The sequence below is a fragment of the Macaca nemestrina genome, chromosome 5 (genome assembly GCF_043159975.1).
Source record: "Macaca nemestrina isolate mMacNem1 chromosome 5, mMacNem.hap1, whole genome shotgun sequence".
Lineage (NCBI taxonomy): Eukaryota > Metazoa > Chordata > Mammalia > Primates > Cercopithecidae > Macaca > Macaca nemestrina.
The window spans coordinates 176,714,429-176,730,993 of NC_092129.1; the positions used below are offsets into that span (position 1 = coordinate 176,714,429).

The 16,565-nt window shown below is 43.5% G+C and overlaps 1 pseudogene; it reads left to right on the forward strand.

The window, feature by feature from the left end:
* Nucleotides 1–9,867: 9,867 nt before the first annotated feature.
* Nucleotides 9,868–11,313, forward strand: LOC105487387 (heterogeneous nuclear ribonucleoprotein L pseudogene; annotated as a pseudogene).
* The last annotated feature ends 5,252 nt before the right edge of the window (nt 11,314–16,565 follow it).

Consider the following 16,565-nt stretch of genomic DNA (forward strand, 5'->3'; position numbering starts at 1 on the left):
CCGATGTCTATCAGCACATGAATGAATTAACAAAATGTGGTATATCCATACAACGAAATATTATTCAGCCATGCAAAGGAACGAAGTTCTGATCCATGCTACAATGTGGATGAAACTTAAAAACATTATACCAACTAAAATAAGCTCAACACAAAAAGACAAATATTGTGTGGTTCCATTTATATGAAATACCTATAATAGGAAAGTTTATAGACACAGAAAGTGTAATATAGATTATCAGGGGCTGGGGAAAGGGGAGAATGGGGAGTTATTGCTTAATGCTTACAGAGTTTCTGTTTTGGGTAGTGAAAAACTTTTAGAAATAGTGTTGATAGTTGTACAACATTGTGAATGTACTTAGTAGCACTTAATTGTATGCTTTGGTTAAAATGGAAATTTTTATTGTATATATGCATTTTACTACAATAAAAAAATTCCAAAAGAGAAAATAAAAGGAGAGTTGACAGATACGAGGAAGAGATGACTGCAAGGTGCAACATGGTTATGGTACTCTTTGGAATGGGATACTTATTCAGAAAGTGAATGGTAATGACAAGCCTTTTATTCAGAGGATGTTTTGTGTTAGACATCAAAATATATGTAAATACACAAAAATCAAAGGTGGGAGAGATTCGCTCCAGTGAATACAGGAGTCGCAAGATTCACCCGTGGAATGAGGAAGCTAACCCCGAGGCTCTCTGGGCCACCTCAAGATGCCGAGCTAATGCTCTCCAATGTCACTTTCTATGCCAAAGTTTTAAAATCCTGGTGGCACTTACTTTGCCATGTTGAAGTCTTATATCAAATATGGGAATATAAAGAATGATCTCAGCTGACAAATGTCTGAAGCTTGCTTGGCTAGAAAATTGTCAATCTTCCAGCCTCTCTTCTGCAGAAAAAAAAGGCGGGTAGGGGGAAGACATTATGCCTTGCATAGATAGCCCTTTTAATTTACTTTTCTGGATAAAATATGTCTGTTTCCTAGTTTGTGGCATTATGAATTATGTTATCTTAAGAGAAGGCTCCAGACAGTCATGTTATCTGCACACAGAGATTCAACCTAAAACTCTCCTCCTGGAATGTTCAGGCATTTATAGCTGTACCAGAATCCTGCAGCCTTTGCACCCCCAGGGCACTGGCTCCAGAGTGCTACAGGATTTAGGACCCAGAATGGCATGAGCATTGAGATCCTATGCCTCTTAGTGCTTGGCACATAGTAGATATTCAAACTATGCTTGTTGAACTATAGAAAATCTCACTTCTCTATGAGATGGATAAAGGAGCATAAGCAGGTAACTTAAGGAGGAAAAAAATCACATCCATGGAATACTAATGAAGCTTAAGTTGAAGCTTTAGACAGGTGCATGTTTAAAAGAGACAGCATATGGTCCTTATTTATTTCCAGCCTCTTCAAGTACCTCTGCAACTTTGTTGTTCTTTTTCTTATATTTATTTAGAGAGGGTCTCACTCTGTCGTCCTGGCTGGAGTGCAGTGGCACGATCATGGCTCACTGCAACCTCAGCCTTCCGAGCTTAAGCGATCCTGCCCCTGTGAGCTTCCTGAATAGCTGGGACTACAGGCACGCACCATCACGCCCAGCTGATCCTTTTTATTTTATTTTATTTTATTTATTTATTTTTTGAGACGGAGTCTTGCTCTGTCGCCCAGGCTGGAGTGCAGTGGCGCGATCTCGGCTCACTGCAAGTTCCGCCTCCTGAGCTCACGCCATTCTTCTGCCTCAGCCTCCCGAGTAGCTAGGACTACAGGCGCCCACCACCATGCCTGGCTAATTTTTTTGTATTTTTAGTAGAGATGGGGCTTCACCATATTCAGCAGGATGGTCTCGAACTCCTGACCTTGTGATCTGCCCTCCTCAGCCTCCCAAAGTGCTGAGATTACAGGTGTAAGCCACCGCGCCCGGCCCCCTTTCTATTTTTAGTAGAGATGAGGTCTCACTATGTTGGCCCGGCTGGTCTCAAACTCCTGGGCTCAAGTGATCCTCCCACCTTTGCCTCCCAAAGTGTTGGGATTAGAGGCAAGAGCCACGGTGCCCAGCCTGCAATTTCATTTGGGTGATGTTAAACCTTCAGTTTGATCAGGAATTGATTTTCAGGGATATCCACTATTAAACTGAAGGGTGAGCTGCCTCCAAATCAAATGTGTCCTCAAATCCTTTAGCGTCCTACATGAAATGGGCCTCCTGAGAAGCACAAACCAAAAGGCATAACTAATACATCATACTGGTTAAAATGTGAAAGAAGACCTTAAAATAGATATGTACTGGATGGATTTGATATAACAGCTAGTTTGCTTGGTTTTACTCTGGTTGCTTTATTCTGTTTAAATTGTGTTAATCAAACATACCACAGAGCTGGCCCTAAATACTAATTTTTTAGAGACAGCCCTTGCAGAGAAGTGGGTTCAATTAGCATCACATCTGTAATTACACAGTATATTATATACTTCACATGTATAATTACTTATTTTATGGCTTCATGCCATCTTATAGATAAACAAAGACTTGAGAAAATTTACAAGCTTTTCTGGGAGTGTCCCCATAAGGGTGTAATTTTCATTCTAACCAATAACTAAGATGGGGATAATTCTACAAGTAGATTGCCAACCTGTTGGCATACAATAAGTTCAGAAATTCCCTTCATGAATTTTTTTCTTTTATGTAAAATTGCAGAAACATTCATTATAGCCACACATAAAAGGGATAGTCATAGTGTTGGAAATACAAATATAAAGAATATGGAGATTTTGTATTGAAGGAACTCACAGTGTAGTAAGGGAGACTGATATGTAAAAATGAAAATAGAGTCTAAAACAGGCACAAAAAAAAAATGAGTAGGGGTTTGAGGGTGGAAGACCTCCCCCAGGAAGACTTCATGGAGAAAGCTAAAGTCTAAGGTAGATATTGAAGAATGAATAGACATTTTCAAGGCATACAAAAGTTGGGAAGACATTCGAAGAAGAGTGAACAGCATGTGCAAAGGTACAGCATGGTGGATTTGGGACAACGCCTTATATATCTATATCACTGTGACTGGAGAGTAAGTTAGTAGGAAGTGACACTGAAAATGTAGGAGCTGAACATGGAATAAGGCATGAAATCTCTATATTTATCTTCCTCAGTAAATAATAAAGGAACCAGGAACAGTGGCTCACACCTGTAATCCCAGTGCTTTGGAAGGCTGATATGGGGGGATGGCTTGAGGCTAGGAGTCCGAGACCAGCCTGGACAACATAGCAAGACTCTGTATCTAAAAAATAAAAAATAGCCAAACGTGCTGGCACACACCTGTAGTCCCAGCTACTCAGGAGGCTGAGACAGGAGGATTACTTGAGCCTAGGATGTCGCAGTTGCAGTGAGCTATGATCATGATCCTGCATTCTAGCCTGGGTGACAGAGCAAGACCCTGTCTCTCAAAAAAATTTAATGTTAATAAAGGAAACCATTGCACAGTTCATTAATCTTCACCTTAAAATGCACAACCTAAATTGCGTTATCGAATTATAAAATAGGACTGAGATAGAAGGAGAAGGAGTGGTCCTAGGAACACCAAACCAATAATATTTTTTTTTTTTTTTTTGAGACAGAGTCTCACTCTGTCACCCAGGCTGGAGTGTAGTGGTGCCATCTCAGCTCACTGCAACCTCAACCTTCTGGGCTCAAACTATTCTTCCTCCTCAGCCTCCCAAGTAGCTGGGACTACAGGTGTGCAGCCCAGTTAATTTTTTGGTAATTTTGGTAGAGATAGGGTTTCACCATGTTGCCCAGGCTGGTCTTGAACTCCTGACCTCAAGTGATTCTCCCCATCTCGGCCTCCCAAAGTGCTGGGATTACAGGCATGAGCCACCAGGCCCATCCCTGAACCAAGACTCTTAAAGTTCAACTCTAGACTCCAGAAAATCAGTAGCCCGAGAGTCTCCTTTGCCACCAGCCATCCTCAAATTTTTTTTTTTGAGATGAAGTCTCACTCTATTGCCCAGGCTGGAGTGCAATGGCACGATCTCGGCTCACTGCAACCTCCACCTCCTGGGTTCAAGTGCTTCTCCTGCCTCAGCCTCCTGAGTACCTGGGATTATAGGTGTGTACCACCACACCCAGCTAATTTTGCATTTTTTAAGTAGAGACGGGATTTCAACATGTGGGCAAGGCTAGTCTTGAACTCCTGACCTCGTGATCCGCCTGCCTCGGCCTCCCAAACTGCTGAGATTACAGGAATAAGCCACTGTGCCAGGTTCTCATTTTTTAAAAAATTGTCATTTTGCCAGACACGGTGGCTCGCGCCTGTAATCCCAGCACTTTGGGAGACCAAGGCGACTGGATCACCTGAGGTCAGGAGTCTGAGACCAGCCTGTCCAACATGGTGAAACCCTGTCTCTACTAAAAATACAAAAATTAGATGGGCATGGTAGTGGGCGCTGTAGTCCCAGCTACTCTGGAGGCTGAGGCAGGAGAATCGCTTGAACCCAGGAATGAACCAGGTCGCAGTGAGCCAAGATCACACCACTGCATTCCAGCCTGGGTGACAGAGCAAGACTCTGTCTCAAAGGAAAAAAAAAAAGTAGATACTATAGGGACCATTCCCTGATGGGCTTTGGGTGTCACCAGGGCCTTGCTGTTGGTGTCCTGGGTCCAGACTGAAAAGCGCAGAGGCAGAGGAAGGGCTACAGCGGTTGGATATGATGCACAAGGAAGAAGTTGTCTGGAGAGCTGACAGTTTTTGAGGCCATAGAGTCAAGCCCCCTGCAGAGGGGAGAGTTCGCCTCTTCTCTAAGGATGGCTGCTGCCGGCAATTCTCATTCCACACCTGTGGCCCATGGATCGTTCTCTTCTAACGTCTTCCAGCATCGTGTTTCTGCTACTCAAGCCCTCAAGTGACGATTCCACACAAAGCTGCCTGGTGTTTATCATGGGCCGCATGGGGAGCTCAGCCTCTCATTTCTTACTCCCCCTTCCCACCTCCCCCAAAAAGATTAGAAACTCCCTTGGATCAAAACATGACAAAGTTCATTTGCACATTTGACAAATTATGTCTTTGTGTAAAGTAAATGCAATTTTAGTACGTAGTCTAAATTGTATTTAGCATCTAATTGCTAATTAGATGTATTGTAATTAGATGTATTAGCATCTAATTGAGGAAGGAGACGAGGAGGAAAGATAATATTGACAAACTCACCGAGTGCTAGACTCTGGGGTGAGTGCTCTGAATATATCATCTCACCTCATTCCCTCAACAGGCCTGTGACGTAGGTACTGTTAACCCATTTTACAGATGCGGATATCATCACCAAGTCCATGGCACTGAGATCTCCAGCAGACATCCTTGCCCTGCCCAATTTGAGCACAATCGTCTGGGCAAACATGTAGCACTGCAGGTATTTGATAAATGATGAATGGGGTTGGCTGGATCCTTGTCCTAATCAATTTGATAATGGTTTACCTAGTTTTTTCTGACCTCCCGCCCTCAGCCAGTTATTCCTTTTTAGCACTCAAAACATATTTTATGGAGAACAGGAAGTTCCGTGCACAACATTAGGCTCTTGAAAGGGAAAGTCAAGCCTTAAAAGTTTTTATTTACACCCCACTTTCTCCTGCAAGGGATTTGGAGTGATTTATCACAAAGACACCTATAACATGACTAGGCTCCGCGTAGTGGCTCACGCCTGTAATACCTGCACTTTGGGAGGCTGACACAAGTGGATCACTTGAGGTCAAGAGTCCAAGACCAGCCTGGCCAACGTGGTGAAACCCTGTCTCTACTAAAAGTAAAAACGAATACAAAAATTAGCTGGGCATGGTGGCGTGTGCCTGTAGTCCCAGCTATACAGGAGGCTGAGGCAAAAGAAGTGCTTGAACTCAGGAGGTGGAGGTTGCAGTGAGCAAAGGTAGCACCACTGCACTCCAGCCTGGGCAACAAAGTGAGACTCCATTAAAAAAAAAGAAAAAAAAAAGATTAAATATAAAAAAGAATAAAACAGGCCAGGTGCGGTGGCTCACGCCTGTAATCCCAGCACTTTGGGAGGCCAAGGCAGGCGGATCACCTGAGGTCAGGAGTTCGAAACCAGCCTGGTCCAACATGGTGAAACCCCATCTCTATTAAAAATACAAAAATGAGCCAGGTGTGGTGGTGTGTGCCTGTAATTCCAAGACAGAAGAATCGCTTGAACCCAGGAGCCAGAGGTTGCAGTGAGCCAAGATCATACCTCTGCACTCCAGCCTGGGCAACAGAGTGAGACTCTGTCTCAAAAAAAAAGAGAATAATAGCACCATGGATGCCATAAACATAAGCAGTTAAAGTAAAATAAAAGCTAATAATAGAAGAGGGGAAAAATACAATAAACGTGTAAGCTATAAGAATTTATATAGGCCAGGCACAGTGGCTTATCCCTGTAGTCTCAGTGCTTTGGGAGGCTGAGGCAGGCAGATCACTTGAGATCAGGAGTTCAAGACCAGCCTGGTCAACATGGTAAAACCCCACCTCTACTAAAAATACAAAAATTAGTCAAGCATGGTGGCACATGCCTGTAGTCCCAACTACTCGGGAGGCTGAGGCAGGAGAATCGCTTGAACCTGGGAGGCAGAGGTTGCAGTGAGCTGAGCTCATGCCATTGCACTTGTCATGCCATTGTCAGCCCAGGCGACAGAGTCAGACTTGGTCTCCAAAAATAAAAATAAAAGATAGAAATCCCCCCAGGTAATTCTTATGTACTGCCAAATTAAGAAGCGTTGCTGTAGTGTATAATCTTAAGCCACAACTCAGTGAAGGCAATTCTTCCCAGATGAGGTAAAGTTAAAAAGGACTCTAAGAAATACGAGACCCAAATTCACCGAAATAGTCTCGAAAAAGAACAAAGTTGAAGGACTCATACTTCCTGATTTCAAAATTTACTACAGTTATTACAGTAAGCAAGACAGTGTGGTACAGCATAAGGAAGATACAAAGATCAATGGAACAGAACTGAAGTTCCAGAAATAAGCCCTTACGTTTATAGTCAATTGATTTTCACAAGAGTGCCAAGATCATTCAGTGGGGAAAGAATAGGCTTTTCAACAAATGGGATAACTGGGTATCCGTATGCAAAGGAATGATTTTAGACCGCTTCTTTACATAATATACAAAAGATAACTCAAAATCAATCATAGATCTAAATGTAAGAGCTATTATAAAGCTATATAACTCTGAGAAAAAAGCATAGGATTATGCACCATGACTGAGTGGGACTCACGCCAGGAATGCAAGATTGGTTTAACAGTTAATATTTGATTAATGTAATTATACTCTATAGTTACCATAAAAGACAAAAACCACGTGGTCATCTCAATAGCTGCTGAAAAACCATTTCTCGAAATCCCATTTACATTCAGGATATAATCTCTCAATAAACTAGGAATAAAAGAAAAGTTCCTCAATTTGATGAAAGACATTTACGAAAACCCCACAGCTAACATTATACTTAAAAGAATAAATATATAATGAAATATCATTCAGCCTTAAGAAGAAAGAAAATTCCAAGACGTGCTACAACATGAATGAACCTTGAAGACACTGTGCTAAGTGAAACCAGACAGACACAAAAGGATAAATATTGTCATTCCACTAATATGAGGTACCTGGGATAATGGAATCCATAGAGACAGAAAGTAGAATGGTGTTTGCGGGGAGCTGGGGGAATGGGGAGTTCGTGTTTAATAGGTACGGAGTTTCAGTTTGGGGAGATGAAAAAGTTCTAGAAATGGATGCTGATGATGATTACACAATGTAAATGGGCACAATGCCGAGAACTGTACACTTCAAAATAGTTGAAAGAGTACATTTTGTTATGTATATTTTACTACAATTTTTTAAATAATAAGATAGCAAAAGATCAAATGGTTTTCCTCTAAGATTAGGAACGAGGCAAGGGAATCTGCTCTCAGCCCTTTTATTCAACATTGTACGGTAAGTCCTCATGTAATGCCAACAGGTTTTTGAAAACTGTGACTTTAAGCAAAATGACTTACAAGGTAACCATTTTTTTTTCTCGTCAATGTTATAAATAAATTACATTGAGGCCGGGCACAGTGGCTCATGCCTGTAATCCAGGCACTTTGAGAAGTAGTGGGCGGGAGGATCACTTGAGCCTAGAAGTTCAAGACCAGACTGGGCAACACAGCAAGACCCTGTCACTACAAAAAATAAAAATAGCCAGTCATGGTGGCATGCACATATAGTCCCAGCTACAAAAAAAAAAAAAAAAAGACTTTGATTGAACAAAATGTCTTTTTGCTTAAAGTCACAGTTTCTAAGAACCTATCAATGGTCTTAAGGGAGGACTTATTGTTCTTAGGGCTCTGGCCAATGAAATAATGCAAGAAAAACAAATAAAATATATATAGATTGGGAAGGAGGTATAAAGGTTGGTGTATTTATTCAAAGGCAACATGATTCTGTATGTAGACAACCCCAAGGAATCTACAAAAATAAAATTACTGGCATTAATCAATGAGATCAGCAAGGTCACAGGACTCAAGCTCAGTACACGCAAATTAATTGTATTTCAATATAGTAAGATGAAATTAAAAAATAATTTTATTCACAACAGTATCAAAGAGAATAAATACTTGAGAATAAATTTAGCAAAGAAAGTACAATAGTTATACACTAAAAAACACAAAACATTGCTAAGATATTTATCTGAAGAGCTGAGTAAATGGAGAGACATACCATGTACATTGATCAGAAGACTCAATATTATAGAGGGCAATTTTTCCTAAATTGATCTATAGCTTCTATGTATCCCTATCAAATCTCATCAGGCTTTAAAAATAGAATTTGAGTTATATAGAAATGCAAAAAAACTTAAGTCAAACAATTTTGAAAAATAATGTTGGCCTTAAACTACCTGATTTTAAAACTTACTATATGAGTAAAGCTACTGTAATCAAGACAATTTTGTATTGGCCTAAGCATAGACTTATGGACCAGTGGAATAGAATAGAACATCCAGAAATAAGCCCTTCCACTGATGATCAATCGATACTCAACAAAGACACCATGCCAAAAAAAAAAAAAAGTGTGGTCCTTACCTTACACTTTACACAAAAGGGTATGTACAATAATGCTAAAAATCTTTTTTTTTTAATCCTGAATAATTAGCTCTTTGCTTTAACTCCTAAAAGTGGGTCAAATACCTTGAATGACCTTGTCTGCTCTTTTGGACAACTTTACCAATGTTTTTCTCACTGTGACCGGATTTGTCAAGCTCTGAGTCGCTTGGAAGAAACTCCACTATATTACCCTGATAGACACCTGCAGTCGGACTTTTTTTTTTTTTGAGTTGAAGTCATGCTCTGTTGCCCACGCTGGAGTGTAGTGGCACGATCTCAGCTCACCGCAACCTGCATCTCCCGGGTTCAAGCAATTCTCCTGCCTCAGCCTCCCTAGAAACTGGGATTACAGGCACGCACCACTGCGTCTGGCTAATTTTTTGTATTTTTCAGCAGAGACAGGGTTTGCCATAGCTGGTCAAGGCCTATTGGCCAGGCTGGTCTTGAACTCCTGGCCTCAGGTGATCTGCCCGCCTTGTCCCCCAAAGTGCTGGGATTACAGGCATGAGCCACCGCGCCTGGCCTGCCCTGGGATTTTTAAATTGACTCCAAAAGGTACTGAAAAATCTCAGATGGGCTCTCAACTCAGATTTTATTTTATAAAAGAAAAATGTGTCTCCCGCCCTGCCTCGTGGGAGGTTGAGGGAGCGGAACGGATGGGCAGCGGCCTTGTCCTCTAGAGTGGGGAATTCCATCCGATGGAAGCTTAATCGCTAAGGAGAACTGTTATGACCCACACAAAACCCCTGCCTCCCCAGTTGTCCACATCAGGGGCCTAATTGGCGGGTGTAGTGGAAGCTGACCTTGTGGAGGCCTTGCAGGAATTTGGACCCATCAGCTATGTGATGGTAATGCCTAAAAAGAGACAAGCACTGGTGGAATTTGAAGATGTGCTAGGGGCTTGCAACACAGGGAACTACACAGCCGACAACCAAATATACATTGCCGGTCACCCAGCTTTTGTCAACTACTCTACCCGCCAGAAGATCTCCCCCCGCCCCGAACTCGGTAACTCCCGGAGCGTGAACCGTGTGCTTCTTTCTCTTTACCATCCTGAACCCCAGATCACCACGGATGTTCTTTACACTATCTCTAATCCTTGTGGCCCTGTCCAGAGAAATGTCATTTTCCGGAAGAATGGAGTTCAGGCCATGGTGGAATCTGACTGTGTTCAAAGTGCCCGGTGGGCCAAGGCCTCGCTCCATGTGGCTGAAATCTATTCTGACAGCTGCACTCTGAAGATCGAATACGCGAAGCCTACACGCTTGAATGTGTTCAAGAATGATCAGGATACTTGGGACTACACAAACCGCAATCTCAGTGGCATGGTGACCCTGGCAGCAACTCAAACAAACGCCAGAGGCAGCCCCCTCTCCTGGGAGATCACCCCACAGAATATGGAGGTCCCTACGGTGAGTATCACAGTCATTACCATGATGAGGGCTACGGCCCCCCAGCCCCCCACCTCACTAAGAAGGGAGAGGGATGGGTCCACCAGTGGGGGGAGTCACCGTCGGGGCCCAAGTCGCTACGGCCCCCAGTATGGGCACCCCCACCCTTCCCCCACCACCCGAGCATGGCCCTCACGCCGACAGCCCTGTGCTCATGGCCTATGGCTTGGATCAATCTAAGATGAACTGTGACCAAGTGTTCAGTGTTTTCTGCTTGTATAGCAATGCGGAGAAGCTGAAATTCATGAAAAGCAAGCCCGGGGCCGCCGTCGTGGAGATGGCTACGCTGTGGACCGGGCCACTACCTACCTCAACAACAATTTCATGTTTGGACAGAAGCTGAATGTCTGTCTCCAAGCAGCCAGGCATCATGCCCGGTCAGTCATGCGGGTTGGAAGTCAGGTCTTGCAGTTACAGAGACTTCAGTGAATCCCGAACAATCGGTTCCCCACCCCGGAGCGGGCACAAGAACCGCATCCAGCACCCCAGCAACGTGCTGCAGTTCTTCAACGCCCCGCGGGAGGTGGCTGAGATGTGCGATGTGCTGGGCGTGAAGCGGCCATCCTCTGGGAAAGTATTCTCAGGCGAAAGTGAGCGCAGCGGCTCTGGGCTGCCGGAACGGGAATCCCAGAGCGATGCCCTGGCGACTCCGGGCACCACTGCCAGATGAAAAACCCAGATGGTCCATACCCTCACACTCTGAAGCTGTGTTTCTCCACCGCTCAGCATGCCTCCTAATTAGGTGCCTAGGAAGAGTCCCATCTGAGCGGAAAGACATTTCTCTTTCCTTTATGCCTTTTTTTTTTTTTTTTTTTTTTTTGGGAATGCTAGGTTTGTAGAGGCTTAACCTTAATGGAAACACTGGAACACTGGAAGTCTGCAAGGGGAGCCAGAGGGGACCTGATATCTCCCAAGATTAACCTTCACTTCTTCACTTTTAAAAAATTATTGTGCAAGGCCAGGAGCGGTGGCTCACGCCTGTAAGCCCAGCATTTTGGGAGGCCAAGGTGGGCGGATCACCTGAGGCCAGGAGTTCGAGACCAGCCATGGCGAAACCCCGTCTCTACTAAAAGTACAAAAATTAGCCGGACGTGGTGGCGGGCGCCTGTAATCCCAGCTACTTGGGAGGCTGAGACAGGAGAATCACTTGAACCCGGGAGACAGAGGTTGCAGTGAGCCGAGATCGTGCCACTGCACTCCAGCCTGGGCGACAGAGCAAGACTCTGTCCCAAAAAAAAAAAAAAAAAATTATTGTATATGTGATTCTTTTTTTCCTGTTCATACATTTGTGCTGCCCATGTACTCTTGGCACATTTCAATAAAATTGTATGGAAAATAAACACAGCAAAAAGAAAGAAAGAAAGAAAGAAAAATGTGTTTCTATTTGGAGGATTTAATTGACGGCTGTGCCAATAATTTCTCAAATTTAGCTGTGCTCATTCTCCCTAATTTATTTGAAAGACATGACAAGGAAAACAAGACCTTCCTTGGGCTTTTCACTGCTGGGGCTCTCTGGCCCTAAAGAGGGGAGAGGGTCTACAAAATCCTGGGTCAGCAGCTGTGGTTTTGGGATTTCACACACAGAGCGCCTAAGTGTGCGTCTGTCCTGACAGCCTAGAACATTGCTGATCAGGACACAGCCTGCCCAGGTGAAATGCCTCCGAGGCAGGCAAACCCTCAATTAATCTTCTCAAGGCTTCAGTAGACCTAAGAAATGAGTGGACACGCCTTTCTATCAAGGAAGAAGCTGTGGGTTTGCTCATGTTTTCTGGATTCCTTCCAGCTTCTAGGTAAGTTTCCTTTCTCACAATTCAGGAATGGGTGTGGAAAGCTGCAAGCTTGTCTTCCCTACCAGCGGCAGCAGATTCCCTGACCTGCCTGCACTAGCAGCAACTTGCAGGACGGACACTTTACTCTTTTGTCTAGAGATTTAATACAAGGGAAAGCAGGCCCCCTTCCCATGAGGTTAATAAAAGGGAATCGTATTGAAAACGAGAATACATTCCCAAAACACATTTCCATCTATCTCCCTTCCCGCAAATACTCATTATAATTGAATTTAAGAATAGTCAGCCATATCTTTTAGAGATTACTTCCCTCCTACCAAACAAATTAAACTTTAAAAACTCTTTTTCAGTTAGTAATGAGTCTTTATTTTAGAATATATCACTCTCTTATCAGAGGCATCAAATCATTTTCTTTTCATCAATAAAAATGTCACAATTAAGAATTGTAACTTGGCTGGGCACAGTGGCTCAGGCCTGTAATCCCGGCACTTTGGGAGGCCAAGGCTGGCGAATCACCTGAGGTCGGGAGTTCGAGACCAGCCTGGCCAACATGGTGAAACACTGTCTCTATTAAAAATACAAAATTAGCTGGGCAGAGTGGCGGGTGCCTGTAGTCCCAGCAACTTGGGAGGCTGAGGCAGGAGACTCGCTTGAACCTGGGAGGTGGAGGTTCCAGTGAGCTGAGGTCGCATCACTGCACTTCAGCCAACCTGGGCAAAAAGAGTGAAACTTTGTCTCAAAAAAGAAAAAAGAAGAAGAATTATAACTTAATTTTTTGGAGCTCCAACAGCCATAACTCAATATTCATTTGTTCTCATAGTGCACTTTCTACCTCATAATTTCAAGACTTTCAAGATAAAATTAATATCACATGATCAGAAAAATGTAGATAATAACTGTACAAACCTGGACAAGTCATCTTCCTCTTCTAGAGGCAATGTGTGCAGGGCTGACACACAATCACACCATTTCTTTCAGATCGATTATTTCTAGATTTTATATATTAACAAATACATTAAAGAAAATGCCTAGGACCACCCCTAGTTTGTGACAAGGTTAATCATGGCATGTGGTTTTTAGGTCTTCAGGGTCATTTCTGAATATTGCTCCTACCAATGCAATCTTCTACATTTTTTGTTTTTGATGAAGAGATGTTATCATTCAGTATCTTTTTTTGTTTCTTTGTTTTCATTTTGGTCACTGCACTGGAACACAAACCTGCCTCTCTCTCTCTTTCTCTCTTTTTCAGTCGTCTGTTGCCCAGGCTGGAGTGCAATGACTCAAACACAGCTCCCTATAACCTCAAACTCCTGGGCTCAAGTGATCTTCCCACCTCAGCCTCCCGAGTAGCTGGGACCACGGGTGCATGCCACCATGCCCAGCTACTTTTTTTTGCATTTTGTAGAGACAAGATCTTGCTATGTTGCCCAGGCTGGTCTGTAACTCCTAGGCTCAGGCACTCCTCCTGCCTTGTCCTCCCAAAGTTCTGGGATTACAGGCATGAGCCACCACTCCCGGTATTGTGCCCCTTTTTGATATTTTCTTTTGCATTCGAAAAATAGCATCTTTTCTCAGATTATAAAATTAATATTATTCATCACAAATATTTAAAATATGAAAAGTTATGAGGAAAGTGAAATCACTCCTAATCACTCCACCAAAAGGTAATCACTGTTAACACTTATGGTTTATTTCCTTCTAGTATTTTCTTTTTTTTTTTTTGTTTTGAGACAGAGTCTCGCTCTGTCACCAGGCTGATGGCGCAGTGGCATGATCTCGGCGCTCTGCACCCTCTGCCTACTGGGTTCAAGTGATTCTCCTCCCTCAGCGACCAGAGTAGCTGGGACTACAGGAGCGCGCCATCACGCCCAGCTAATTTTTGTATTTTAAGTACAGACTGGCTTTCACCATGTTGGCCAGAATGGTCTCCATCTCTTGACCTCATTATCTGACCGCCTTGGCCTCCCAAAGTGCTGGGATTACAGGCATCCACGCCCGGCCCTTTTAGTATTTTCATGTAGAATCACTTTTTTCTCCAAAAGGTATACAACAAATAAACCAAAAGCTGTTTTCCCATTTGTAATCCATATCCATCTGGCATAAGACCATGTAAACTTGATCTCGAGCTTGTCCCAACAGCCCTACCAGCCCGAGTTTCCCATCCCTGCCTCGTGGTCTATTTCTCCATCCACCCTGATCCAAATCCCACTCTCACGGAACTCTAGATTTGAGTTCACCTTCATTTCCGTTTGACCCCTCAGACCTTGGGAATGTGAATTGTAGAGGCAAAACTTCATGAGATTCGTTTTTCTCTGAACCCAATATAACAAAACACAAGTGAGATTTTATTAAAATCTACATTCCTTACTGTTTTTTATGCTTTGGAAATCAATCCAGTTTTACTCTGCCTTTTTCAATGCAGGTATTTCAAAGGATATGAGATACTCAAGAGTAGGCACCTATTTATATATGTAACTCCAGCACATGGCCCATAGTAAGTGCTCAATAATTCCTGTTCACCGGTCACTTAAATAACACTTAGAGAACTCTTGCTTCCTGTCTGGGTGAATATAATCAATGCTTAAGATTAATAAGGGCAACAGAAATGAATGCGCTGGGTGGTTCAGGATCCTTTACCAGCCAGAAGCACTCGTCTTTAACCCCTAAACATTTCTGTTCCCCTCACTGGGAACCTTTTTAACTACTAGCATTCTCCTCCTGCAGCCATGGACTCAGTCTGTCTTTCCATTGACCCACCCCTGGTTGGCTTCGACACTTCTCTACCATCAAGGATGGCTTTGGCCTCCTCATTTCATTGACTTGAAGTCTTTTCTCTACCTCCCATGGCTGCACCTACTGCAGTTGGCCCACTCCCACCCTCATCTCTCTGCCGAAACTATCCTTGCCAAACTCTGTGGCCACTTCTCAATCCTTATCTCGCCGAACCTCTCCAAGGCATTTGACACACTTGACCTTACCCTCTTCTTTGGAGATCTTTAGAGTGCATGATTTCTTGCTCTGAGTCTTCCTCGTACCTCTAACTGCCCCTTCCCAGCCTCTTTTACAGAGTCCTCTTCCTCTGCCTGAACCTTAAATGTTGGAATTCCCTGAGTTTCTGTCCACAGATCTCTTCTCACCCTGCAAACTCGCTTACCCGATCGCATCCACTCGCATGATTTCTGCACTGTGTAGGTCCCACACACCAATAACTCTATTCCATCTCCAGGTGGAATATATATGCAAGCGCCTACTGAATAGCTCCACTTGAATGTCCCTCAAAATCAACAAGTCCAAAATAAAATTTAGATTTTCCTTCCCAACCTCCCTTCCTCTTGTTTTATGGTACCCAAGTCAGGCACCTGGGAGTCTTCGTGCCCTTCTGTAACCCCAAATCTAGCTAATGGTTCACCAAGTCCTTTCTAGTCTGTTTTGTTACTATTGATCCAGACTGTGATCTTCTCAAGATGCCCATCTGATCCTTTCTCTTATATGACCCCATGCCTCTTATAAGGTCCAGCCTCCTTCATGTCATTTAGAGGCCCTTTCGGGATCAGGTCCCTGCTTCCCTCATTAGCCTCATACCTTCCTAATCCCTGTGGTCGTCATACTGAGATTATTTTCATTCCTTCAGATGCTCTGATGTCTCTCATCTCTGGAAAGCTGCCTCTACTATTCCAACTACCTAGAACCCCCGCTATCTCTCCTTCACCCAGCCATCTCCTGCTCCTCCTTCAGGTCTTAGCTGAGACATCATTTTAGGGAAGGGTTTTAGAAAGTCTTTCTGATGCTACAAATCTCTTGGAATACGCTCCTGGTATATATGCTCCAAAAATACTCTGTATCCTGTTAGCTCATACATACTGTCATTGCCTTCACACTTGCCCGGTGCTCTGGTTTTGATGTTTGTCCCCACCAAAGCTTATGTTGAAATTTAATTGCCATTACAACAGTATTAACAGGTGAAACCTTTAAGAGATGTTTAGGGCTGGATGAGGTGGCTCACACCTGTAACCTTATCCCAGCACTTTGGGAAGCTAAAGTGGGAAGATCACTTTAGCCCAGGAGTTTCAGACCAGCCTGGGTAATACAGAGAGACCCCGTCTCTACAAAAAATAAAAAAAATTAGACAGGTGTGGCGGCATACACCTGTAGTCCCTGCTACTCAGGAGGCTGAGATAGAGGGTCACTTGACCCCAGAAGGCTGAGGCTGCACTGATCTGTATTTG